Source organism: Anopheles stephensi, chromosome 2 (genome assembly GCF_013141755.1).
Source record: "Anopheles stephensi strain Indian chromosome 2, UCI_ANSTEP_V1.0, whole genome shotgun sequence".
Taxonomy (NCBI): Eukaryota; Metazoa; Arthropoda; class Insecta; order Diptera; family Culicidae; genus Anopheles; species Anopheles stephensi.
Window position 1 is genome coordinate 63725352 of NC_050202.1, and position 25819 is coordinate 63751170.

General features: G+C 48.2%; 1 protein-coding gene across 1 annotated transcript in view; it reads right to left on the minus strand.

Moving 5' to 3' along the window:
- LOC118506749 (zinc finger protein 395) overlaps positions 1-25819 on the minus strand; it is a 91425-nt gene that overhangs the window by 13374 nt on the left and 52232 nt on the right. The gene's annotated exons all lie outside the window — the stretch shown is intronic.

Below are 25819 nucleotides of genomic sequence, written 5' to 3' on the forward strand. Positions count from 1 at the left end.
GCGGCGTTATTTTTGGGGTTGGTTCGTCCCCACACAACCCAGAACCGCGGACCGGAAGTGTGGATAGTCCTCGACCGTGCGCCGGGATGTGTGGCCTGTACGCGAATGGGTCGCGATGCGAATTTCGCTTCACCTAACCACCAACTCCACCTTCACCGAAGGGGGAAGTTTTTCTCTTCCTCTCTCTCACTCTCTCGCTCTCTCTCTTTATCCTCATTTCTCTGTTCCTTCGCGTTATTTTGCTTTTCGGGGTGACCTAGTTTTGTGTTCTGGCGGGCGACAAGAAGGACAGGAAGCGAAATGGCCGGGCAGCTTTACATACTCCAGGCGACCAGCGAGCTGTAACGAGTTCCATCATGAGTCCCTCACTCACACACACACACACACACACACACACACGCACAAACGAAGTCCATATACTAATACACCCACGAACGCATCCTCGCTACGTTTCCCTACGTCTCATGTGCTTCCGCCTTTTTAACGGCTTGTTTACGGTGTGTTACATTGTTTACTTGCAAACGCCCGGCCAACATCGCCAACGAAAACGGCAGGACTTCTCCCAAACTCCCAAACAAACACATGTACACACTCACGGTACACCTCGGTAGTTCTTCCGGGTTTACCAGCAAATAGAAAGCAACCTCCCCCCTGCCTGCTTTCACGAGAATTTCCCCAGGTTACCCGGTGTTATGTCTTCGCAGTGCTTCCCGCTATCCAAAACGGGAACCATTCTACCAACGAAAAAAAGAAAATGATACATAAGATCCCTCAGGAGCATCGTGAGTACATAAGCGCATCGGCAAGAAACCGGGCTACAATGTAATACAAGCTGTGGCCAATCCATTTCACATACGGCGTACCCGAACCCGAACCGCGTTAGTGTGAAGGAGAGCATCATAAAGGACCGCCTGTACCCGAAAATGGTCAGGTTCGGAAGTCATCCAGAGCGTGGCAGCATGTACACACAACACAACTTCGTCCTGGTGACCCACTGCACACCGGCAGCGTTTGTGAGCGTATGTCTGTGTGACTTCACTTTAGCCCGAGTCCCGATTCTTCCTGCGAGGAGGAACTTGCCGATTCTCGCTAGTGGTGTTAGTGTGAAAAATGATTTCGAATAAATTGCGCGCGCTTTTCCCATTGTAATATTACGGGATATGGGACTTTGCTTCATGCTGCGTGCCGGAATCCGGACAGAAGCCGGAGCTGTAGCTGTCTGTGTAATCAATATTGGTCGGTGGTAGTGAGCCGTATTTACATTCCCTTCCTATATACGTACACACAGCTTCGGTACGGCTAGATGAACAAAAAAACACCCGCGTGCGCCGGCAGTACCGGCCGGGAAAACGCGTCGTCCGCTGGGCACAAACCGAACGGTCCTCCACGCGTCCATCGTGCTCATGCGTCACTGTTGTCGGTCAGCCATGTTTTGGTTCTGTACCATCTGTTGGGTGTAGGGTAAATATTGCGCAGGGCCCACGGTACTATGTAACAACGGTAAGCAGCGGGTGGGCATGGATGGATGGCAGGATGATTTCTGCTCAATTTCCGGCCGGTACGGAGAGCTACTGGAGATTCTGCACAAACGTAGGCTGCGAGTACAATAAACAAAGCATAAAACCCGGCAGCGTACCGTACCAGCCGACCAAGCGATCTTACGCCGATCAGAACCGAAGATGCAAAGATGTCGCACACGAAATGGCGGTCGAGTTCCTGCAGGAACGGAACATTTCACCGTTCCCACTTTTCCGTTTTGCGTTATCGATTGACCTACTTTTCGCCGGGGGAAGGCCGGTGGAAAAAACATTGTAAGCGACTACACACCGCGCTGGGGCATGCGGGCTGTGTTGGTGTGTGAGTTCCGCCCGGTTTCATCCCTTATATACCATGATTTACCGAAAAATTTGTTTTTGTTTATAATTTGACGGCTTTGCGAGGTGACGCTAGAATCGAAGGAAGTGTGTGGTGCGAACGTGCGCCCTCTGATCGGTGTGAAATATCTGCCCTAGCCCTAGCTAGCAAGTTCGCTGGAGTTTTAGGGAAGCCTCCGGGACGCTTATCCTTATCGAAACCCTACGCTTCATCGCAACCCCGGGCTGACGATTGGAGCCGGGGGCCTGTTTTTCTTTGCGATAAGCTAGTGTTAGTGATCGGCGAATTTGGCCACAAGTTTGTTTGCCTTGATTGCTATCAGGAAGCGAGAATTCGGGGAGAGTAGGTGTTTTTGTCTACAGCTAACGCAATCATTATTTATGTCCTATCGCAACATGGCCGAAGTTCTGGTGTTTACATCGTTGGTTCTGGGATTGCGCTGACCTGGTTTCGGGAATCAGCTCGAAGGCTTGGGAACTTTGGGGTGTTTAGATAGCTAGTAGCAGCAGCAGCACCGATGGAAGGTAACCGTAACCATTGTGTAACGCTTCACTAGCGAAAAGGTTTCCATTGAACCTCACCGAGCGTAAGGCACCATCCACTTAATACCTTACGAAAGCGAATGAATAATGAAAGTCGATTTCGTCCTAGATGCTAGAATTTAAAGTCTCCCCCATCCTTAGTTGGGATTGCAAATTATAGCCAAAAGGATAAGATGCACCCTATCATAAAATAAGTCACTTGATTGCCGACTGGTGAAACTGGTGGAGAGCAAAGATGGGTTTATCACGGCTTTGCTTATCTTGTTGGCCAGAGCCAGAAGCCGTTCCCTTTCACGGTTGACCTAATTTTCTCCCCGATGGGTTCTGCTATTGTTGTTGGACCACGCAAACGCCTTTTATCACTGGCAACAGATATCTTCTACTGGCGATCGTTTAGAACACAAAACAAAGAAAGATCTGTGCCAGAGCTCAAGCCTGCAATGTTTGGTTGTTCCTTTCGTTTTTTTTTACAGCCTAAGCTCGCCAAACGAAGGTTCGCCCAAATATGGGTCAACTATGTGCCTTGAAGCGGGGCAAGCAAATTCGTGTTCCTGACCACAACTTTTGACTGTATGCGTTGTTCGTGTGTTGCTGCATATGGATTTTTTTTCGTTCGTGTGTGCGACCGCTTACTAGCTTTTACGGCACAAGCGGCACAAAATGGATGCAACTGTACGGCCATTTTGTGTACGGCCCCCTATACTGCAAATTGTGTTACTGTGTAATGGGGTCAACGAATGCAGTTTTCCGCGCTGATTTCTTCCCACCGTTTCCGCCGGCGGTGCTGGAAAACTGGGAGCTGGAAAATTCATTGCAAAATTTTCGGAATCAAGTAACGTAGCACCCTGCCGCTCAGCGTCTCCGAAAAAGTTCCCCAGGGCTTTGCTGGTGACCTACTTTCCGATGCGTGTAGGATGTCGTGGTAAAGAAAGGGCGCGTAGCATGGGGTGCATCCCTTTTTGCAGCCCATGTAAAATGGACGGATGGATCCTCAGCAATCCCTTTTGATTGCCACCACGGCCCGTCCGATGCAGCCTGGACATTGGTAGATAATCCTGGTAATATCTACGGCCAAAAGAGGGAGGGGAAGGATATTCTTGGCCTCCAAGAAACTTCCCAAGAAAGGCGATGCGAGGGTAAGAGTTCAAAAGAAAGTTCTGCTAATGTTAGCTCTGTAAGTGCTTTCGAAAATGGCCACCGGAGTGATAAAACTCAAGAGAAGCCATATTCTTTACCGCAGGCAGGGCGGCTTATCTTCGCAGCAGGTGGTAACTTCAAGTGGAAAAAGTTGAGCGAACGAACCACCGTGGGTAATAATACCTGGTTATGTGCCGGTGACTGCTGATTAACAAGATGAAAGTATACGGCATACAGAAAGCGCGCAGGACCCATTGTGCTCAAACTAATTAACATGACAGGTTTCACTAGAACCGATCTCACCCACAGCAGCCTTCCTCTCGACCCGGCCCATCCTGTATTGTCGCATTAGGTCTGTTGTCCATTGATATAACAACTAATTGCATGCATCACTAGCGAGCTCTTCCGAGCTATCGAGAGAGCTTGATCATTCGTTTGATGTTCTGCCATAAGCAAAGTACGCTTGAGAGCTGTCGCGATTGGCACAGTCGTTTTTTTAATGAAGCAATTATCCATCAAATTCTGTCCCATGCTCACGACCCTACCGGATCGATTAGTGTGTCCTTGCACCGTAAATACATAAAAAGCGGGAACGCCTCAAGGTCTACATCGGGCGCGATGTGCGTTGGGCCCAAAGGGTCGAGATTAAATTTGAGCAAAGTTCTATAATTAGACTTACACCCTTGTCGCTTAGGTTCGCTTGACTTACGCGCTTTTGGGACAGGAGGTTTTAAGGGAAAGATTTTCTTTTGCGTAACCCTTTCACGAGAGGTCTCCCGTTTTGCGGGCCTGCGTTAATCACATTAAAAAGAAGTTTGCCATTTTTCCATTTGATAATGTATCTTCTTTGACAGGGCCTGTCAGCTTTTGTTGGGAAATTTGAGAATGGTTACGTCTGGGGCGTCAAAATTCATGCAAAATTTCATTCGATACATTCGAGTATCCGTGAAATCATTATCATGCGGAAGAGTTGCCAACTAATTCAATATTGAAAAGTGAAAACCATGTACGTCTGTTTCCGGCAAAGAAATTTGATACTGAACCGGGTGTTTGGGGCGGGAAATTTGGCTGTCGACTTTGCCGGCTGAGTGAGTAAGCTACGGCAATTAATGAACCCGAAAGCAGGTTGGCTGTGGTCGTTAGTCTCTGCACAACATTCGTCTACCAACATCATTAGAAGCTAGAAAAAAGGCCTCTGTGAAAATGGTATACTTCATCGTTCCTTTGTCACGCAACGAAGCAAGAAATATTGGGCATTACCGATGTCGATGGTCTGGAACGTAGCCAGGAGAAGAACAAGCAGCAAAAAAAAAAAGATTTACCAAACTTCGTTCCTATACCCCATCTCCTTCTCGCTCCTTCAAGAATCGCTTGATCTCGTCTCCAATTCATCACCACCAGTTAAAAGCCCACCAAAAGCGCTCACGTCGTCTCCATATAACAACAACAAAAAAAACGGCTCCCAAATTCGAATCACTTCGCATCGCGCATATCAGTCCCAGTGTGCCACTACCAAAGCCGGCATGTAAACATGCCGCTCCGAAAATGTCCGGACTCCCGCGTCCACTTTAGTGGCCGCGGGGAAAATTGTTTTGGGAGAAAGTAAATAATGTAAACGCACGGCTCGATGATGACGATGATGATCGTGGTGGTTGTGGAAAGCAATACCCGGGGGAAGAAGAGGGGACGAAAATCGATTTTCACTTCCCGCGGGAACATGTTCCCTTCGATTCGTTTTGAGGGTAAGAGATGCGCGGGGAAGGGTTTTATATACAACGAGGGGAAAACAGTTCCTCCGAGGAGGAACGGGAGTAAACTTCGAGCGCGCGCAGTTGGCATGCAACAAAGTAAGGCTAGGTTGCGTTACTAATGCTGTGTGTAACGCTTCGTAACGGTTCCATGCAAGGGACACTTGCAGTTTGGTTTGTTTGTTTTTAGTTAGTTTTTTGTTTAATAGTTTTAATTTTATGTATGTATGTACTTAAAATGTTTATTTAGAAGAAGATTGTCCAAAGCTTCATACATTGCTAGGCATAAATGCATAAATTGCTAATAGGTCAAAACAAATCGAAAACGTAAATTCTAGTACAAATATTTCCATTCCGAGAAATTGACCGGTTGCCGGTTACCGGTGCGCAATTTTGTTGCAAGACTGTACACACTCATACATTTTTCCTGGTATTACTCTAGCAGCGCTGCACAGATCCTGGCCCTCCATAGCGAGTTGGCCTCTTTTTGCCAGTAGTAGTGATGGCCATGATGTTCGTTACACGGTGACATAATAGTGCAGGTCTAGTAGCATGGATCTCACACGCACACACAGACTCTCTCTCGACACGGCACCAAAAAGGGACCAAAGATGCCGGGAGATTTGCTCCCGTGATCCCGAAACCTAGTTTCGGCGTTGGCCTCACCATCCGCAGATGATTGCGCAGGTGGCCAAACCAAACTATGGTGGTGAAACCGTCATCGAAGAATGGTCGCGGTTTGCGCGTTCTCGCTCTCGTTCTCTCTATCGAAAATGGCAAAGTCCTTTTGTTGTTTATCGGTGTGAGTGTTTGGTGTGTATGTTTGCCGGTTCGTTCGGGAAAAGTTTCAGCCAGGCATTCCATAGCACAACATTCCGTCGCTAGTTCCGTCGCGAGAACGGGACAGCGCTGTTCGCCGTTTTCGGCACAAAAAAAGGAACACCATGCTTCGTGCAGTTCGTGGCTCTCGGCCAAACACATATTCGTACCACTAACACAGTTCTCACGCCTGCGAGAAAGGGGCCACACCGAGGGAGAACTTTGTAACGCAATGTAGAATTTCTTGCGGTTGGTTTTGGAAGCTCCGTGTCCTGATGACTTTGAATTCGGGAGGCAGCAAACAGCACACAACAACAACAAAAAGAGGTGCCGCGAGAAGAGAACCGACTGAAGGAAATCTCGGGCACGAGAGAGTTCCGAGATGGAAAAGCTCCTTCCTTCGGGAAGCGTTTTCTTGGTGCGCTGTTGCTGTACACGGGAAATGGATACCTGTGAGAGTGTTTGGACGGTAAAGCTCGGTGGCAGCTCCTTAGTTCTTGGCTCCAGTTCTTGAGTGATGCGTAGATATGTTAGCACACACTTTCCTACAAACACAAGGCTCTCTGCTTCGCATCTCTCAATCGCTTTTTGCTCATTTGCTCTCTATCGACTCATCAAGAATTTGTTCCCAATTTGTGGTTTTACACCTGACCTAGGAGCAGGCCCATCTTACAGCCCCAGGATCGGGAAAAAGGAAACGTTTTGAGCATTGGAATGTTGAACATGAATTTGATGCAAAGCTTTGGCGTAGTCTTTTGGTACCAGTAACCGTTTAAAATAGCTGCGCAAGTTGAAACATAAATCGGGAATAACAAGGACACTCCTACTCTCTTATGCGTCCTTCTTCACCTACATCCAACCGCCATTAAAAGGGTCCATCTTGTTTTGCAAGATGGCACATGTAGCTATTCTGGTTACAAATGGGTTTTTTTTCCAAAAATGCTTACGGTCTTTGGCAGCACTCCTTGCATAAGCCCCGCTGTTGCTGGTGTCGGCGTGCAGAAACCGTAACTGCCGGCACCGAGACCGACACCAACCCCAAGGGTCGCCGCTTCCGGGCGCCTGCCGTGGGCCGGCCCCGACGTCGTACTGGCCCTCGGACGCTTTCTTGCTGTCCGCGCTGTTGGAGGCTCTTCCGGGGGCCACAGGCCGCCGAACGGCCGCTGACGCACTAACGCTGGCAGTAACGCTGTGTCGTACTGATGACCCGCACCGTACAGCACCTCGCCCCACATATAAACGCCACAAGCGCCCCCGGCGGCCCCGGGGGCTTCGGTGTTGGACGGTGGGTCGCCTTCTTTGCGGTTTCAAACTTCTAGCGTACCACGGGTCTGCACTTGACACTTGGTGGATATCTGCGTCCCTCGTACATCATGCAGGTACGAAGATTTGCCGTTCCCAAAAGGACGAACTTGTAATGCCGTTGCAACGATCAAAAATGGGGATTGGTTTTAAAGTTTCATTGCCTTTCTGCAATACTTGTTCTTTTGTACCGATCAGTCACTCTCTCATTCACTTGTGGCACACGAAATCATTAATGGCAAACCATCTTCTTCTCACATGATCACTTATACCTGAAGTCCTCAAACGACCGAACAGATAATTGCAACTGCTCCACAACCGATTTGTTGGTGACCGACGGAAAATCGTTTCTGATTATAACCAAATTGTCACACTCACGGTGCCTGTTGGCCAATCTAACTTCCCGTTCGCTTGATGGGGTGGAAACCACCCAAGCCGGATGTGGGAACGCAGTTGCCTTTTTTATTAGTAGTACCAGTGGCGCTAGGGTAACCTTGTGACCTTTTTCTCTCGTCCCTGTTCCCGGTTTACATTCGCGGTCCGTTGTCGCGGATGGCCTCACGAATGATGGATGCCTCTTCCCGGTGGGAAGTTTTTCGCGAATAGTTTGCAATACACACACACACCCGTTCGCACACGAATCAGAACGAAACAAATAAAACCTGGTAATAATTCGTAACCGTTTCCTACACCCGGACCGTTTACGTAGTACTGGCGTGCGCGCTATGGCGTACTGGATGCCGCTGAGCGAAGAAATGAACGAACGCACGAACGAACGGCTTCTAGCAGATAGCCTCCAAAAGCAGCACACCAGGCGAAAACCACCAAGAGCAACAACAACAACAGGCACCAGCAGCAGCAGTACATCCCAGAGACAGTCGTGTGACTTTTCCGAGCACAGCCACACTCACTCCGGATGGGAATGTTCTCTCAGGGCCGCATCACCGTCCGTTTCCATTCCAATCGCCATTTGCCTAGACGGAGACGTCGCCGGCTCCTGCTTCCCGGCATGATCCGGCTGTGAGGAAGCGGCTGTATGTTCCGGGAAATGCTCCAGTTGACACACACACACACACACACACACACAGGCCCGCAACCGCCTCGCCACGTCTTGACGAATGTTTGGTGAGGACATACGGTACGGTCTGCATGTTACCGGAAGGCGGAAAATCCCCGCTTTACCGCCGTGAGCTTTTCGCTGGTGGTATTATTGTTTTATTCGGCCCGGCCGGTCCGGAAAACGGCACTGCGCAGGTCGGTTGAATGGAAAAGGAGCAAAAAAGGGCACGCACTTTCCCAGAGCAAAACGAGCGAATGGAAACCGTTGGAGAGCTTGAGCTTTGGCGCTTGTGTTCGGTCTAGCGTGTAGCGAAAGCTTTCGGGCTGTCGATAGCAGCTGTGGAAGCTTCCGGTTCTTCTCTCGCCAGTACGGACAAACGAACATGATTCCAGAGAATGTGTGTGTGAGAGAGAGAGAGACTTGATTGAGACTCAACCTTAAGCGCTTTTCCGCTCACGGATGCAAACAAGTCGTGGGACGAGCGTGGCGCGGTTCGGCTGAAGCTCGGGAAGAAAACTAATCCATCAACATAAAATGGAAGAAAGTGTATTTTTATTTTTCACCGGCCGGGAAAACCGGCGCACTCTCTTTCTCAGCTTGCGAGCCCTCTCTTCCCGACTGCTCGTTGGTGTTTCGCGGGTCTCTCGCTCGACCAACCAGCTGATGTTTATGGTGAGCACGATAGGGAGCAGTGCAGTGGGATGTGGGTCGGGAGTGGGTGGTAAATCGTAATGTTGAACCGGCAATGGCACACCGGACGCCATATTGACGAACGGAAAATGACCGTGGGAGCTTTCAAAACGTCATTTCGCATCATCGATCGATTGATCGATCATCACCTGTATTACTCGTGCGCAACCCTTTTGTTATAGGAGATTTTTTTATATTTCACTCAATAAATATTCTATCAACATAGGAATATCTCCAAAGAATCTCCCATCATATAATGCATCACTGTGTTTTTTACCCGGCCCACATGCCTATCTGTCAAGGTCACGTACGCTTTTACCGGCCGGTAGATTGGCGGTTTCGCGATTTGTACCGTGCTATCCCTATGTGCGAGAACATTTACTACGCAGGCTCGGTTTGCCCGCAGAACTCAAGCTTTACGGTCTTCCGGTTTACTCGTCCTCCTCCCAGTCGTCGCGAATGATGGTGGAAGTGGTTTTGTTTATATTTTCTTCCAACTCGCGGCGGTCTCTTGTGTTGGGCGTGAAGATATACTATTTTTTTGTTGATGAAAAAGATTAAGCTTATATTTTACTACTCTTGAAATATATTATATTTTGAGCGAAAAACAAATGTTTGCAAATTTAACCTTTCAACCAAATGCAACCAAACCCAACGTGACATCGGCGACCTTTAAACATTCGCGCTGTAAAGCCATATTAAAATTACCAACCAATTACACACCCACACGCTGTGTCTGTGACTCCCACAACGGCGAGTGGGTTTTCGCATCCGTGTGGGATCACGCATTCGTGGAGGAAAATTACCATTGGTTCGAAATTTCCTGGAGAAACGACCAAACATTTTACACACGCGACGCGAGTACGCTCGTGCCAATGCACCAGTCAGTGAATCATTCAAGAGCTTGAGTTTAATAAATGCAAAAAAAAAATCGGTGGTCGGTTGTGGAACTTGGTTTCAGTGAATACGCTTCTTGATTTCCTCTGCCGACAGGACGAAACCGTCAACCCACCTAGACCAAAACGGTGGCACCTACGCGTGAGGAGTTTAGGGAAAACAAAGTTCAGAGAACCAAGTCATAGAAACGAAGTGGTGTGCACAACCGAAGGATAAAATTGCGTAGGACTAAAGCCATCGAAGGAAGAGCTTTGCCTGATGTCGGCGATGCAGAGGTAGAAAAGGTTGGCTATTAGCTTTTGCAGAGATGCTCTGCATAGGTAATGGGATCGAAACAATACGCAGCATTCATTGACGGGCAATAAACCTCACTGTTTTTTCTGTCTCAAAGATGTTTTTTGCTGTAATATTTACTTGAGCATCCGCTATAGTACAACGTACGATAGGAGTTGGGTGTGCGTGTACAACACATTGAAAGGCTAAAATCAGTGCTCATCTGTTAACCATTCGGAGACCTCCGAATCAAGCGTTCTGAAGGGATCAAATTACACTGGAGATTAAACTTGACTGACGCATACGAGCATTAAATCGGTTTGCCTCGACAACGACCCTGGCCCTTTTTTGATCAGGCAAGTTTCGTTCCATAGCATTCCATCGCAGTCAAAGGTAGGATTTAAAAAAATAAACAGTATCAGTAACCGCAGGAGTTCTTCCCGCTCCGGTACACTGATTTAAAAACTGTCAAAAATGCAACACGAGACGCTGACTACTGACTCATAATCCCGCCGGTGTTCCAGAAGCACCCTTTGATTTGGGCGAAGAGATCACTGAACTGACCCGATCCCTTTCGGGATGGCTCGCATCTTGAACGCATTCTTAGCAGGCCGAAGATGCTGCCGGCGGCGGCAGTATTGCCGGTCGATGAACGCAAGAAGCCGGCTTGTTATTCGCTTCGCTGGAGCCGTCGAGTGGTACCTCGATCATCGTGTGCTCTGTCCCGTTTTCGCCCGTGCTGTGACCGATCGAGATAATATAATTCTTCGAATAAACACTGCGAGATCGTGTAAAGAACAAAAAAAAGGTGCATTTTCCTTAAGCAAAAGGTTACGAAGGCCACAGCGCAGGAGCAGAAGTGTTGAAAGCGAGAGCGAGAGTAGGGAAGATTCTTGAGCTGTTTGTTTTCCTTCTTGTTTTCATCCCGTGTCCCTGTGTGGTGGGTTTTCTTGCCCAAGAAAGACAGTCCCCGAGGACTGGACGGCTGCATTGCTTATTCGCTGGTAAATGTTTATTCACGCCATCCTGATGTGAAGCGAAAGGATCAACGGTAGAGTTTGGCTCGAAGGTTCGGGTTCGATCTGTCTCAAGGACTTCCGGCCATTGAGTGTTACGACCCCTGATGCAATCACTGACGTCGTCTGCCTTGTTCGAGCCGCCTGATCGTGTGTGGACCTCTGCGGAGGCTTTTATAACAATTTTACGATGTGAAATGCCACCCTGAAGGACAAACGGGATGGAATGCACAAAATAAGGAGGAACAGAATGGGAAAGAATTTCATTACGTTGCATTGAGAATAACGATCGGTCAGTGACAGTCAGGCCCGGTCCAGTTGCGTCCGTTGTTAACAGCTGAGAACTAAACGTAAAGCTGTAAACGCACCGCCTCGGTACTCGGTATGCTCAATACAGACGATCCGTTTTTTTTAACCCAACGCTTTTGTTGCGTGGTATTCTTGTCCGTTCGTTGCCCTCCACCACTTGAATGATCTCTATTATGTTGGTGGTTACGTGGTTTTTTTTTTCTCTGCTGCCCCTCTTTATCACCGGCAGCCCGAACATTAAGAGCGGGTGTAAGCGTGACTCTGGACCCGGGGTATTCAAGCTGTAGCTATACAACAACAATGGCTAATCCCAACTTCAATTCCCATCCATCCGATCTAGCCAGAATACTCGCCAGCAGCTGATTTGGGTGAGGTGTTGTAGCGCTGGTGTACCCGGCATAAGTCGCGACACGATTCTGTTTTTTTGGGGGAGAGTTAGCTTTTTTGCTCATGTCCATCACCACAATGGTTGAGAGATGTCTGAGGAACCGACAGACGTAAAATCCCGGGAGTGCTTCACTGTGGGTGCAACGGGATCAATTCCGGTTTTGTGGCCTCGCCGAAACTGAGGTCTGTTTTGGGGGTGTTGGAAGCTCTCGGGAGGATGTTCGTTTGTATGTGTTCTGCTCGGTGCGTGCTTCGCAGACTCGTCTAGACAGAGTCGAGCGCATCTTCCGGTGGTTAGGGCGGAAGGTGAGCGCAGTTTTCGGCACGGCCGTCGTTTCTTTGCGCCGCCATATTTAATGTGTTAATGATTGTGATTTTTGGGCTCTTTCCCCAAAAGGGTTGGGCTGTACGCCTCTTGCTTCCAAGACTTTCAAGCTAGGGAAGACATGTTTCAACTTACGCAGTTCGTTTAGTTTTTTTAAATCAACTTTTTTCTTTAGAAATGGTTTTTTGTAACTTCCCCAATCACTTAAACGTGTTTACACCCTCTATTAGCTCTATGTTTGACCTCTAGTCTTTCCCTCGCTGTGTTGTGTGTTGAAGAGTTGCTTTCCCTTGTTGTATCCGTCAGCCCTCGCAACTTCATTTCTACGCGTCCACCGCCATGTTTCCATTGTTCGAAACCATGGGCTTACGTGATCGAGAAACAAAAACGAGCACACTTCCTGCGAGTCAGGATCCTGACACTCGTCCCACCCAAACCCCCTTCAATTCCGTCTGCAACCCTGCTTTCCGTCTGCGTGCCAGTGCGCACCGATCGCCGGGCATCCCTTTTTAGGGAAGTTGCACCTTAAAACCGATCCGAGCCCGAGTTCGTTGCCCACCAGGGTTAGTGGCTGGGCGTTGCTTACCTTGAAAACATTTGGAGCGCAAAGAAAAGGTAAAACAATGTAGAACTCGGAGCCCGGTTCGGTCTGTTAACAACCTGCCCCAAGAATCGGCGAACCCGACGGAAGATCGAGCCCCGAAACCATGCGTAGCGCGTTCGCGAGCAAACCATGGGCGAGCAATTTTTGTTTTGTTTTTGCACGTTCCCTGTTTTTTTCTTTGCGCTCGCTCGCCCGCTCCACAATTCGCGAGGCCACTGACCGAGGGGTTGTGCGAATGTGAAGCGCAAGAAAAATGGTTCCAGCCACCGTCTGGCGCATCTGAAAATGGGTCCTCGTCTCGCCGTACCAATTCCGGACCCCCGGATTCATCTTCTACCCCGGCTAGCAGTAGCCAGTGGACGACACGAAATGTGAAAAAAACGGAGCTAAAAAACCTTCGTAACAAAACAAAGGCCAAGGGGAGAGACCGAAAATATAAGAAACAACGAAAAAAAAGGAAAGAAAAAACCGGTCAGACACAGAACAGAACGCGAGAGTGAAGGAAAGATCGCGTAACGAACGTAAAAAAAACGCACACAACACAAAAACTGATGATCACCGCGGGGTCGTCCATCGACGTCCGCGACGTTGGTTTGCGGTCGCTGTCGGATCGTGCTCTCCATTTCTTCTGCCTGTTTTTCGTTCCTTCCTTTCACGATCCTTCCTCTCAGGGATAGGGGTGAGGTGGGGCGGGAAAGGGAACGGGGGCGAGGGTGGCGGGAAAGGACGCCCAGCCAACGATTCGAAGGGCGATGGCTTCTTGGCGCGGTCGGATGTTGAACCCTGAGTCACGAGAGAAGATCGTTCACTCCAACAGCCGGCACCCACACACACACATACACACACGTGCAGATCAACCTCCAGCAGCAAGGAGATCATTCAACAGTGATCGCTGTTTTGAATTTGTTTCTTATGTTTTCTTCTTACTTTATACCCTCCGCGAAGGGGATGAAAAAAAGTTCATTCTACTTCACCCCAAAATTATCTGTCTCTCCGTTTTATCGCGCCGGTTCATGCCGGTGCACTGTTTTGCCTTTTGGAAGATGAAGCCTCCTGCATCTTTCATCCGTCGTTCGCTCTCGGAAGATGTTTTTATGCTGAAGATGATGCTTTTAAAGAAAACATACGCGTCCACAAACACACGCAAGAATGGGTTTTCGGGTGCGTAGAAAATGCCGGCCGGCGTCATCAACCGATTAGTTGCGCGCAGACACAGTACCTCCGCACGCATACATACGCACAGCAGAGGGTTTTATTATACAAAAAAAACCCAACCGAAGTTGAAGGTCGAAGTCCCTATTTGCTCCCTTGATATTATGATAACGAGCTGTGTAGTGCGGTGTATTAGCTACCGACAACAGATGGCCAAGGTGCCGGTCATTTTAGCTTCAAACTACCGGTTTCACCGGCCCACAGATTATACGGTGGAGTTGATAGCAGTGTATCAAGTTTTCAATTTTCCAACCCCAAAGAAAGCTCTCCTAAGAAATCTAGTGGTCTCTATAAAGAACACCTTTAGTGAGTGTTAATTTTTGGTACGGTTTGACACTTTGCCTTCCTCGTCTTGACGATCACCTAAAGCGTGATTAATCATTCTTTGCGTCACTGCGTCATTTTGAAGCACAGCGGTATGGTTATAATTCGGAGCTTTTAGGCTCACCTATCTAAGCACGGAAAGAACGATCAACGATTGTGGTAAAATCGTGCTCAAGTACTGGGTGTCACCCGTACCGGAGGTTCGAATTGCCAGGTGTCACCCGTAAGTCTGGTCCAGTTGCCAGGTGTCTATGACCTCACCGACTGACCTCAGTATGCCGTGTCATTGGCGTCAATCGGTCCTTTCCACCGTGTTTCTGATGGTTCGCGTCAGAACCGAATAAAAAAAATGGTGTGCTTCGATGGACGATCGAGCACTGACTTGACGCATTGTTTCCCCTTTGCTGAGGTCAGTGTACTCAGTGGTTAACAAAACAGAGAGAAAAAAAAATACTGGAGCTCACTAAACTGCACAACCTACGCGACTGGTGGTTGCACCTGTGGAGCCTCAGGTTCGTGCCACCCCAAACATAACTCTTTATCTATTACATCCCACCAAATATCTCGCTCCCAATGACTCCATGACTCCATTGGGCGTTTCTTTGTGTTTTTACCGGAAGGGGTACAAGAATTGGCAATGTTGGAAGCAATCTAGCAGCAGCGGTGTCTATTATTATCATCACTGCCACTACCATCACCGTGAACCAGAACTCTTCCTCTTCATCGCCTTCACTCCGTAGGGTGGGATAGGGCCATTGTATTATTGATGGGGCAAAAATTATGCCGTCGTCCTCGGTGCAATCGTTTTCACCGTACGGCTGGTCAGTTCCCCGGGTGTCTGCGGGCAGTGTTCGCGTTACCTATGTTTCCAGGAATTTTCTTGCAGCACGCGATCCCGATCTGCCTCCGCTTCGGTCCGTTCATCCAATGCCCTACACGTACGCTTAAAAGTAGTCTACATCCCCAACCAAGTTCGTTCAACCTGGAACTTTGAAGATGCAGTAGTAATGCCTTTGGGACCCTCGCAGTGAGAGAGCTGCTGGTACTGTGCTTGCATCATCTTCCAGTTTACCGCTGACGTGCTGTCACCTTCGCGTGGCCGAATGCATCGAGGACAAGGACCTCAACGGCACCTTCCGCCTCTGATCCGGCGCCGGCCGCTGGTGGCGGTTAGGAACCGCAAACCGGGTGGCAAAAATAACCCTTCCCCCCCACATACAGACACATCACTCGAAACGGGTCCTCAATATGGATCGTTGCGCATCATGTATTTATGAGCGCGTACTGGCACGCCCCAAAGAAGGATCGGAACTTGGTGGTGAGTGCGCCTCGAGGCGCAGATAAATCGTGCGTGATTTTCATGCACTTTTCGTTCGCGTGGCGTCATGCATATGCGAACATTGACCACACTCGCTCCTCTTCATGGTTCGATCCTCTACCGCCGCACAAGCCAACGGAACCGTTATGGTACGGTTTGTGTGTGTGTGTGTGCGCGTTTTTTTGGTAGGCAAATGAGGTTTAATGCTTTAACATGTAACAAATTCTTGCCGTAACTGAAACACGGCAAGCCCATGACACGGAACATGCCTCCAGAAAAGTGTCCCCGACTGGGCGCCTGGAAGTAGGCCGGCGTCAGGTCGTCCGATGCAGCCCGGTGCTCGCCGGTGCTCGTCGCAACCTAACTAGATTTCCGTGCTGGGCTGCAATTACACGCCCCAGTACCCTCTTCACCGCTTGCAAACGCTACTAACGAATGCAGTTTGAATGCAGGAAAAGCCACACCGAAGCTGGCGGGGGCCTGGCTCGAAGATTCGTCCATTTTTCTAGTCATTTTTTCACCCTTGCTCCTCCCCTTCTCTCTTTTCTTCTCTTTCTATCAGCAATTTTTTTTCATCCCTCGATCGATCCGTTACTCGATGCACTTGCAACGGGGAGAAAAGTTCCATAACCCCTTTTGCTTCGCTGTGGTGCATTTTCCCTGGAAAGTGATTATTTCCACCTTCCTACCAACTGCCGGGTGGTTGTTGTCGACGACCGGTTTTTCCGTGCGGCTTACCGGTCCGCTGGAAAACCGGCCCTTATACACACAGATTGTGAGTACTCGTTACTTACATCCAAGCTCCATCCACCCTGCCAACCCCTCCCACCCACACGCTAGCTTTCAAATGTCGATGATCTTCGCCACAACACTTGTTATTTATTACCGTTTCTTGCCACGCTGCCTTCCAGCACCCATCCACCGTTTGGGGAGGGCCCATTTTGTGCGGGTTGCCACTTATATTAAGCGTTCAAGTTGCAATCTAAACACACACACATCGATTGATACTTTTCCTGGAATCGTGGCAAGATTCTATGTGTGTCAACGGAGCCGAACCGTCGGAGGTTTCAATGGGGAAGTCGGATGTGGCAGGCAATCATGAGAAATCTCCAACTGTCCAATCATTTATGGGAGATCGTTTGCCGATTGGGTCCGACCGTGTTACTTACGGTTGGGTAAAGCGATCGAAGAACGATTTGCTGATAATTTGAATATAATAAGCGCTGGTCGATGTCGATATTTGCAGGGCAGCGGGACAATTGCATACACCAACACTAGGCTGTCATTGGGTGTTTTGATTGGACAAACACGTGGGCTGTGCTAATGAAAACACCGCAAATAATTAAATGAATCGTTCAAAATTGATTTAATCAAGCTTTAGGAGACATGCACTAAGGGGACAAGAGTTGCATTTAAGCGTATATCTTGTTAAGGGGGCTGTGTTTTTGCAATGATCCTTGAATTACACTTAAAAAGTCATTAGTTTCAAACACTGAACAGTTACGCCAGAGCTCCAGGTGGCTCCAGTGGAACAAGTTATGAAATGTGTTGCCAGTGTTCGTATTTGTCACGCAGCTTTTACCGCATCATTCCGTGTGACATTCTCATGTGACAAATGCATCGTAAATTGTGCTAGCCGATCACTTAAACCTCCAGCGTGTGGCTTCGATAACACAATAAAAAAAAAAGCCTTAATTCACCTCTTCACAAGACCTGAATCAGAAATGAATGGACTGCATTCGAGTGCATGCTCCAAATTCCATTTATCGAACCATATTTTACAAACCGTCAGCAACAAATGACTTCAGTGACTAGGCAAGTGAGTGTGCTGCAAATGCAAATGCACCATTAAATGACTGGTGGTTTAAAAGCTTCCAGGTGCCCTACCTACGACTGCATTTAAGAAAACAAAAAAAGTGAAAGCAAATGGGACAGTAAGCGAGTTTTTTTATAAAGTGCGATAAAAATACTAACACACGCCCACACAATTATGGACAATTGTGTATTCACCTGCGATAACATTGAGGCAGGTCGTGCAGGTGGATGGTCCACCGCGATTGCAGCAAGTAGTTGTTGTTGACTTTTGAAATTAACAGAGTGGTTGACTTTCGGTAAGGTTTCCAGGTACACTGCTATGCTACAGGTAATGTGGTTAGGTCAGAACAGAAAAGCATCCTCAAGTTGCGTTAATCCAATATTATGTTGTTGAGTTTAAAATATACTGAGGCTATACCCTTGAAAAAGCGCTTTTTGAGGCCAGTTTGTTTGTTTTATTGATTGAAATTTTATAGAATCGTTACGCTGGTAAATAAAAAAGGCTTTTCTTTACAATCGATTTTTTCCTACCGGCTGAACCTTTTTTTCCTTCCTTCACAACGCAACTGAACCGTGCTTCGTATGTGTGTGTTTTTAATGCACTTTTTATCCCGCAAACTGCACGCTAGTGCGACCCAAAAACTAAGTGCTTGCTTGCGGCGCCGATAGTTCATGCAGGCGAAGTGACGGGTGAGGGCCCGAAAATTTTCCCTGACCTTGCCCATCGTCCGACCGACGAATGAAGGTCAAACACGTGCCGAGTTGGAGCGACCGATTTTGGTTTTCCCACCGCACCGTGCCGCACGGACCGTCTCCATCCGGAACGCCGTTCTGCGGACTTGTTGGCTTGCGATGCAGCTTCACCAACCGATTCGGCTACCGATGGAAGAATATCGTGCAACGAAAAAAAATCACGAAGAACCAACACTAGCATAGACCGGCCAAACTGATGGTGGAAAGCAGCGGATGCACACTGGTTCGCATGCGCACACACCACGAGCATACCGATGCAGCAGCAGTGTGCAGTGTGTGCATCGTATGCATCGGCGTTGGCTAGCCTTGGCAAGAGCACGAGCGTACGGATTTTTTTTGTTTAGGTTCGTCCCGAATAAAATGGTTGAATATGATAGATTTGACTTGGGAATGCTAAACTTGCGAGTTTAAAAATGGAAAACTAATCCGTATTGCAATTCCCGTCACGTTGTCGACTTGAACTTGCAGCTTAGCGAATCTCAAACTCAACTGCCAGAGCCGTTGCAAACACATACAAACGAATTTAAAATCACTGCTCTACAGACAGGAATTTCAATAATATTCAACTTCAACTTCTTTCAAATAATAATACTTGGAGGCCAAACACTAAAAATCGATAGGATCGGTTTGTTATTTTACTTAAAAAAGGCAAATAATTAGCCAACAAAATAAAGACATTGCAAAGTCAGAGTTGCCGGGACTGCATTTAGGTACCGTGGCAAGAATCGATCGATGCCAGCTACCGCACCATCCCGTCCAACGATAATCATAACGATTCGGTTGACGGTAGCAAATGAATGAAATAAATTTAAACTGCATTTGGGCGAAAGCATCGGAGGATCGAGGTCGGTGCATAAACGGCGGGACGGAATGGCTGCAGAATAAAGCCACCCATTCTGGGGCGCTAGTTCCAAAAAGCGAGCAGCAAGAAAAAGAGGACTGGCTTTTGCAAAGAGCGAGACAGCAAAGCGTGCTGCTAGAAACTGCAATGAAGGTCAAACACGCGCGCTGATTTTTTGTTGTCGTTGTGCGTTGTCCCGTTTGAAACGTGGCACGGGTTTCTATGGGCCTTTTTTGTGCTTTTTAATTATTTCTAACCCACCCGGACGCAGTGGGCGGCCGGCCAGACGGGTTGGGCCATTGGTTTTATGGTAGGTTTGGTCGGCCACCAACGGGATCGAGCATCAGTCGTTTTCGCTGTAGAATTTTTGCCACGAGCGAAGCTACTTGCTTAAGCTAAATATTCCATCCATCATCACGCAACACACACACACACACGTACATCCGGGGCGGGACATTGGGATGGGGACATGGTCACGGACATTTTGGTCTATTGCTTCGTGTCAGCTGCTTTACGTGCGACAATTGAACGGTTTGTTCAGGGCAAACTATATTGTTAATGGAATACTTATTGCTTAATTTAAAATCAAATGATGAGGATTGGTTGGCTACAAGTTTTATAAAAATAAAGAATGTTCAGCTTCGAATGCAGTATAAAATTGCATCTAATTTGGCAAACATCGTTATGTTAAGCGCCTGAAAGTAGATTTAGCGTTTAACACCATGAGTGCCGGGTGAGTTGGGAGCTCACTCACTATTTGAACTTTTGGATTTGACTTAAGACTATCATATTTAAACATCAGTTCGTTTAAATACTCTAAGCAATAGAACTAGCATATCCAAATCTAAACAAAATAAACCCTCCGTACAAAAAGCATGTACGACACCAAGCAAAGCTCACATTGCACGCCCCAATTCGTCAAGTGAAGCTTTTTTCACGTTCAAGTTCAAGTTCATTTTCACTTGCATTCCCATTTCGCACCCGTGAGTCTACAGCCACACATACACACGCACGTGGTCGGAAAGCCGCAATCCGATTTTCCGCCGCACGGTATCGATCCGTGTTGTTGTTGCACGGAAATGCAACATTTGCATTCGTATGGGCCTGCCATTCGCTACTCTATTGCTATCTTTCTTTCGTCGTCGTCGACAGCCATAGTGTACGCAGCGACCGACAGGATTAACCCGGCTTTGCCAGCTATGTTCCAGTTTCTCCTGTAGCATAGATCTGTGCTCCCGTACATCATAATCATCTGCCAATGTGTCCACACACTCACACACACACACCGGTAACCCGACGAATGTAGTGGTTTTGAAAATTGTGTCAGCAGATAATTTTGCTTCCGCTTCACACACCGATGAAGCTGCCAACACCAACCATTTTTCAATCCTTAGTTTTTCCCGGCCAAACGGAAAAGTTGGGCTGAAAATAGCTCTCACTCTCTCTCTCTCTTTCTCTCTCTCTCTCTCTCTCCCGGAGGCTCCTCTAGGAGGATGCAAAGCTGACAAAGAATCTGACGCAGAAAAGCAAAGCTGCTTATAACACACCACCGAAGCTCACCGTCGAACATTAGAACAAGGGGTTGCCGTGAAAATCAAGGTCATTCTGGGACGTTTCCGTTCTCTGTACGTGTGTGTGTGTTGCAGCAGTTGCATTTAGCCACACCGGGCCTTCGTTCTCATCAACCGGGCTGGTAAGAAAAGGAGCGCCTGCCAAACGATCATTAGCCACTGGCACTTGACAGCGAAAAATCGATTCAATCGTTAGAAGGTTGGGTGTTTTCCAGGGCCGGCGGTGGAAAAAAAAATCCCCACCGTGTGCTGTCATGTTCTTTTGCAACATTTGCGAGCCCTTTGGGAAGGACTCGGCTCTCTATCTAATTGACCTCGATTGTGAGGAAGTGCAGCTGGTTTTCCCATTCTTGCTCACAAGTGCAATCGGTGCCGGCCGTGACGGTTTGTAGGAAAATTTTCAAGTTCAACCGAACCCCAGTTCAGAATTCCGTTAGCCGGGCTGGAATGCCGATGCACGCTCGTGCAGCCAAAACGCAACCAAGCGCACCTTCATTATGCATTCGGTCGACATGCGTGTCTTTTAGTGTTTTGTTTCATTTTCAAAGAAAAATGGTTTTTCTTTCCGGCAATCGAAAAAACTCCCCGTAACTCGGTGGGAAACACCATCGAGCACTATTACTCATTGGTGACGGAGTTTTTGAGCTACAAATCTGGACGGTTTCCAGACAAAGCTCTGTACAGTCACGAACAGCACCATCATCCGGCAACGTGTCCTCGGTGTAGTGGTTTTGAAGTCGTGTTCAAAGGTATGAAAGCTACAATAATAGCAACACCGTGGCACACAAACACAACCGTCGTACCCATGGTGCGATGCCTTTTGTACAGCTCCAAAAGCGGAGGAAAGGTTGAGAATAAAAACAATGGCAGCAAACAAACCAAGCAAAGAAAAAAAGCCAACACTTCAAGGGAACTTCAATGAGGTGGCCCCAACGCGTGGCGGGTTGGAACCCTGGAGAGGTGAGCGCAGCAGCGCTGGCACGTGTCATGCGTTGGTAGTGGTAAGATGCAGCTTTTGCGCACTGTACGCTGCAATACTGCGATGCATACCACCGGCAACTGCACACAACTGCATCGCACCCGGCCCGGCACACCTACAGGAGATGACGGAAACTACAGCACGGGGCTGCAAGGAACGCATTTCAGAATGCACTCCATCCAGATGCATTCAATTTAGATACAGCGCGTTGGAGGTGAGATCGCAACAAGCGATAGAGTGTGTTAGAGAGTAAGCGAGCGAGAGAGAGAGAGAGAGTGAGAGAGATGTCAGAGTGCAACCAGGGAATGGAGCAAGTGCTAAAATAGCTCCATCACCACCATCCTTGGAGAACTATCGGGGACCGGTAATAAAATACGGCAGAATTTGTGGAAAAGAGAGAGAGCGAGCAAACCAAAACACACAATCGTTTATGCAATCCAAGCATTTGCACACTTATCATCCCCGATGCTGCACAAATGCGCTCTAATCATTGTGTGACCTAGTGGGGCCATCTAGGGTTGCGCTTCGTCACTATATGAAGACAACAACGGGTAAAAAAGCGCGTCCAATGTCACATTATTTATTCAACGGGGAACAATAAACTGGAGCGACTGCAATGACATCCTTTGCCAGAAGCGAGACAACAACATCACACGTGTGGCAAGAATATGGAGGAACAACAACAACAAAAATGCTCCGGATGCTCTGGTATTGGTGCGAGGAGCTCCAATGTGGGCCACTGGAAAGTGCAGCAGTGCTTGTTTGTTTATTGAGTGCGAGATGAGATAATCCTGGCACACGCCATTCGGTCGGTGCGACATGAATGTCTTCCCCCTCACGCCCCCGTTTTGCTTTACCGTCAACCCGCCAACAATCCGTTGCGTAAACAATTTCGATTCTCATCACATGTGTTGAGAGTGTTTTTTTTAAACTGCCCTTAAACATGGACGGCCCTATTCTCAGTATAAGGCACTGTGAGGGTTTTAAGTTCCTGGCATTAACGAGACAGCAGATGAGTCGCGAACCATCCGGACGCTTCATGCTGCTGATAAGATGTTAACGACACACGCAACTGATGCAGGCACGGACGGCTTTAAAGGACGTCGCGTATTGCAGTGTAGCCATAACATTCCAGTCGTAAGTCACTGGAGGTGTGAAGCGATCTTGATTTTTTCCTAACCAGTTGCGTACTTTCAATTGAATAAAAAAGTACTTCCAATGTAAAACGAACTTCATTTGGGGCTTAAGATATTTGGAGAAAATGCATTTGCCTTGAAAAAACCACATGTCTTAATATCCAGGAAGCATCATGAGCAGCTAATCGCCAAGGTTCAATCAACTAGTGCCCGTATCACCTTCGCACACCCGTTGTGGTCGATTATAAAATCAGCAGAAACAGACGTTCAACACATCCAAGCACACCAACTCGTCGACATTGACAGCTAAGTCAAGTTCATTCCGCAGCAGGTTCACAATTGCTATTTCTTTAGCTTAGCGTTTTTGTTCCACGCCTCGACGCCCAATATCGGGAGAGGGAAAACTGGCCATAAAAGTGTTCAGCTGAATGCATTTATTGCACACACCGACACGCCGTTGTAAAAGTGTTGGCACGGGAATTTCCAGCATGCTTTAAGCCGAAGATGCTCCACTCACCGCCTTGCCGATCAGCATGAAAGAAGCAATAAAATCGCGATCCTTCCGGCCCAAAACTTGACGGTTCCATGTCTGGTTGGGGCCGGCAGGCATCATTAAAATGGTTCGAATTCACGCGTACCACACGCGCAACCAAGCAGAGGGGGGGAGGGCTGAGTTTCTGAATCGTTAGAGTGACACTGTGAGATACCACCACCCTCCCCCATTATGGGCTGTGCGTCATCATGGGTTGGTTTTTGCATGTGAATGGCAGCACTTGCGGATGCAGATCGGCGTGAAATCTATTGCCCCGTCGTGTGGCGAGAATCGACGGCAGGACCAATCAAATGCAGCCGGTCGAGGAAAGGGGGCAAATGGATGGGAACACGGGGAACTTGTTGCAAATCACCCACCAACCAGTAAGCACATTTTCAAGGTGAGCGTATTTTTCCGTTGCATTTGTGCAGAGGAGAGATGGATCGTGCAGGAGAGGATGGAGGTCGGGGTGGACTTAGCCAATAGGGGGAGAAAAAAAACGAAGGAGGAATAGAAACAAACGGCGGCACCAAAAATACATTCCAAATCGAACTAACCTACTCATCATCGTGAAGCAAAGTTGAACGTTGCACACGCGCACGAAGGCAAAACGCTAACAAAAGCTATAGACCCTGAACATTGCAGCAGTCTGAGGGTTGTGTGCCAACAAAATTCGGAAAAAATGCAGTGTGAATAATAATAAATAAACAACGCCAAGCTGACCGGTTTCGGAAAATTATAGCATTGCTCTATAATTATAGCAAAATCGATGAATAGCTGCATCAGTTTGGATTGGATTTCTAATCGCACAAAGAAGCTTGCAGCATTGTGAATGATGATGAACAACACACGGGGAGTCTCGCCAGGCAGCATGAAATCTTCCATCTTCAACACCTGGACGTGAGAAAATGAGCAAATAGACATCCAGCCGCCACACTATCGTCTTGTTATGAATTATTTACTACCACAACCGTCACCTTCCGGCAAGTCGTTTGGTAGCCGGCCGCCTGAAGCTGCACCGTAGATAGTGCTGTTGAATTGAGTTTGTTTAAATTTAATTCAAATAGCACGAAAAACTTTGTTGCAGAGATGGGGTTTGCTTCCCCAAACGGAAATGATGATCGGGTAGTTTTGGTGTTTTTCGCAATTAGCCACACTAATGGCCGGCCGGTTGGTCGCGTAACCACGCTTGACACGTGCAGTATCGTTCAGCTGCATTCAGTTGTATGGTATCGGCTGGGCATGGGCGGTAAACACGAGCCAAGGGCAGGCACGCTCAGCTGTGTTGTGCCCACTCATTACAACAACAGCAGCGACAACGAGCACAAATACTACCGCAAGGAAGCAAAAACAAGCAGCAAAAACCCTCCAACAAACCTCCCGACAGCTTGCACTCCAGCTCTCCAGAACGAATATGCCATAACATTGGCCACACGCACGGGCGGCAGTACTCGAACTTGCCTGCCACCGTTGCGATATGTGATGCCGGTTGTTTGTGCAAGCGGCACACCATCGCGACGCGGCCGTAAACAGCCACACTCAGCTGATCTCGCTGCCCGGTTGAGCAAATGAACTTGAGGTTTTATGTCCTCCACCCCAAAGGCCGTGGTGGTGCACACGTGTCGCGAATGCCGGGGTACTCTCACATTTTTTGTCACCTGTTAACAGATTACCGTGAGATGAACGTGCTGATGGGGATGTGACACGGTGCATATAAACCTTGACCTCGTTATCCACGTTTTTGAGGGAAACATCAGCACCATAGGCCGTACGATCACTGCTGAAAGGGAGGATCTTCGGTCAGCGGAAAGTCTCGGAGCATGTTTAACACACTCATTCGCTGCATGTCAATCAGAGCTGTCAAAACCGGACGATCGCTCAAACACACATGCGTATCCCGTCGACGGCACACTGCCGCTGTCTCTCCGCGATGGCAAGTGCAATCGATCAGCCATTATGACATAGAGCTCTCGCCCTAACTCTCCGTGTTAGTGTACACGTGCTGCCTGGTGCATCTGTAGCTGGGTTGGATTGTTACGCCACCGCAAAATGTGTGCTGTGGTCGAAAACAACCGTCGCGTTCCCGGCACTAATTGGCAGGGAAGGCTATTACCGATGGTGCGGCACAGTAAAACTGAGGGATTCAGCTGATTACCACCTGATGAAGGTAGGTGGTGACACAAGTTCTCCCTCCAGAAAAAAAACCCGATCACCTCCATACGACCTTTTCTCTGACGGCGATATACTCCCGGCGATTTGACGATTATGACACCCGAGACACAAGCCGGTGGATTGTGTCGAAGTTGACTCGCACGTGCCCGAGAAGTCGCGTGTTCTTAGACATAAAAGTGCGC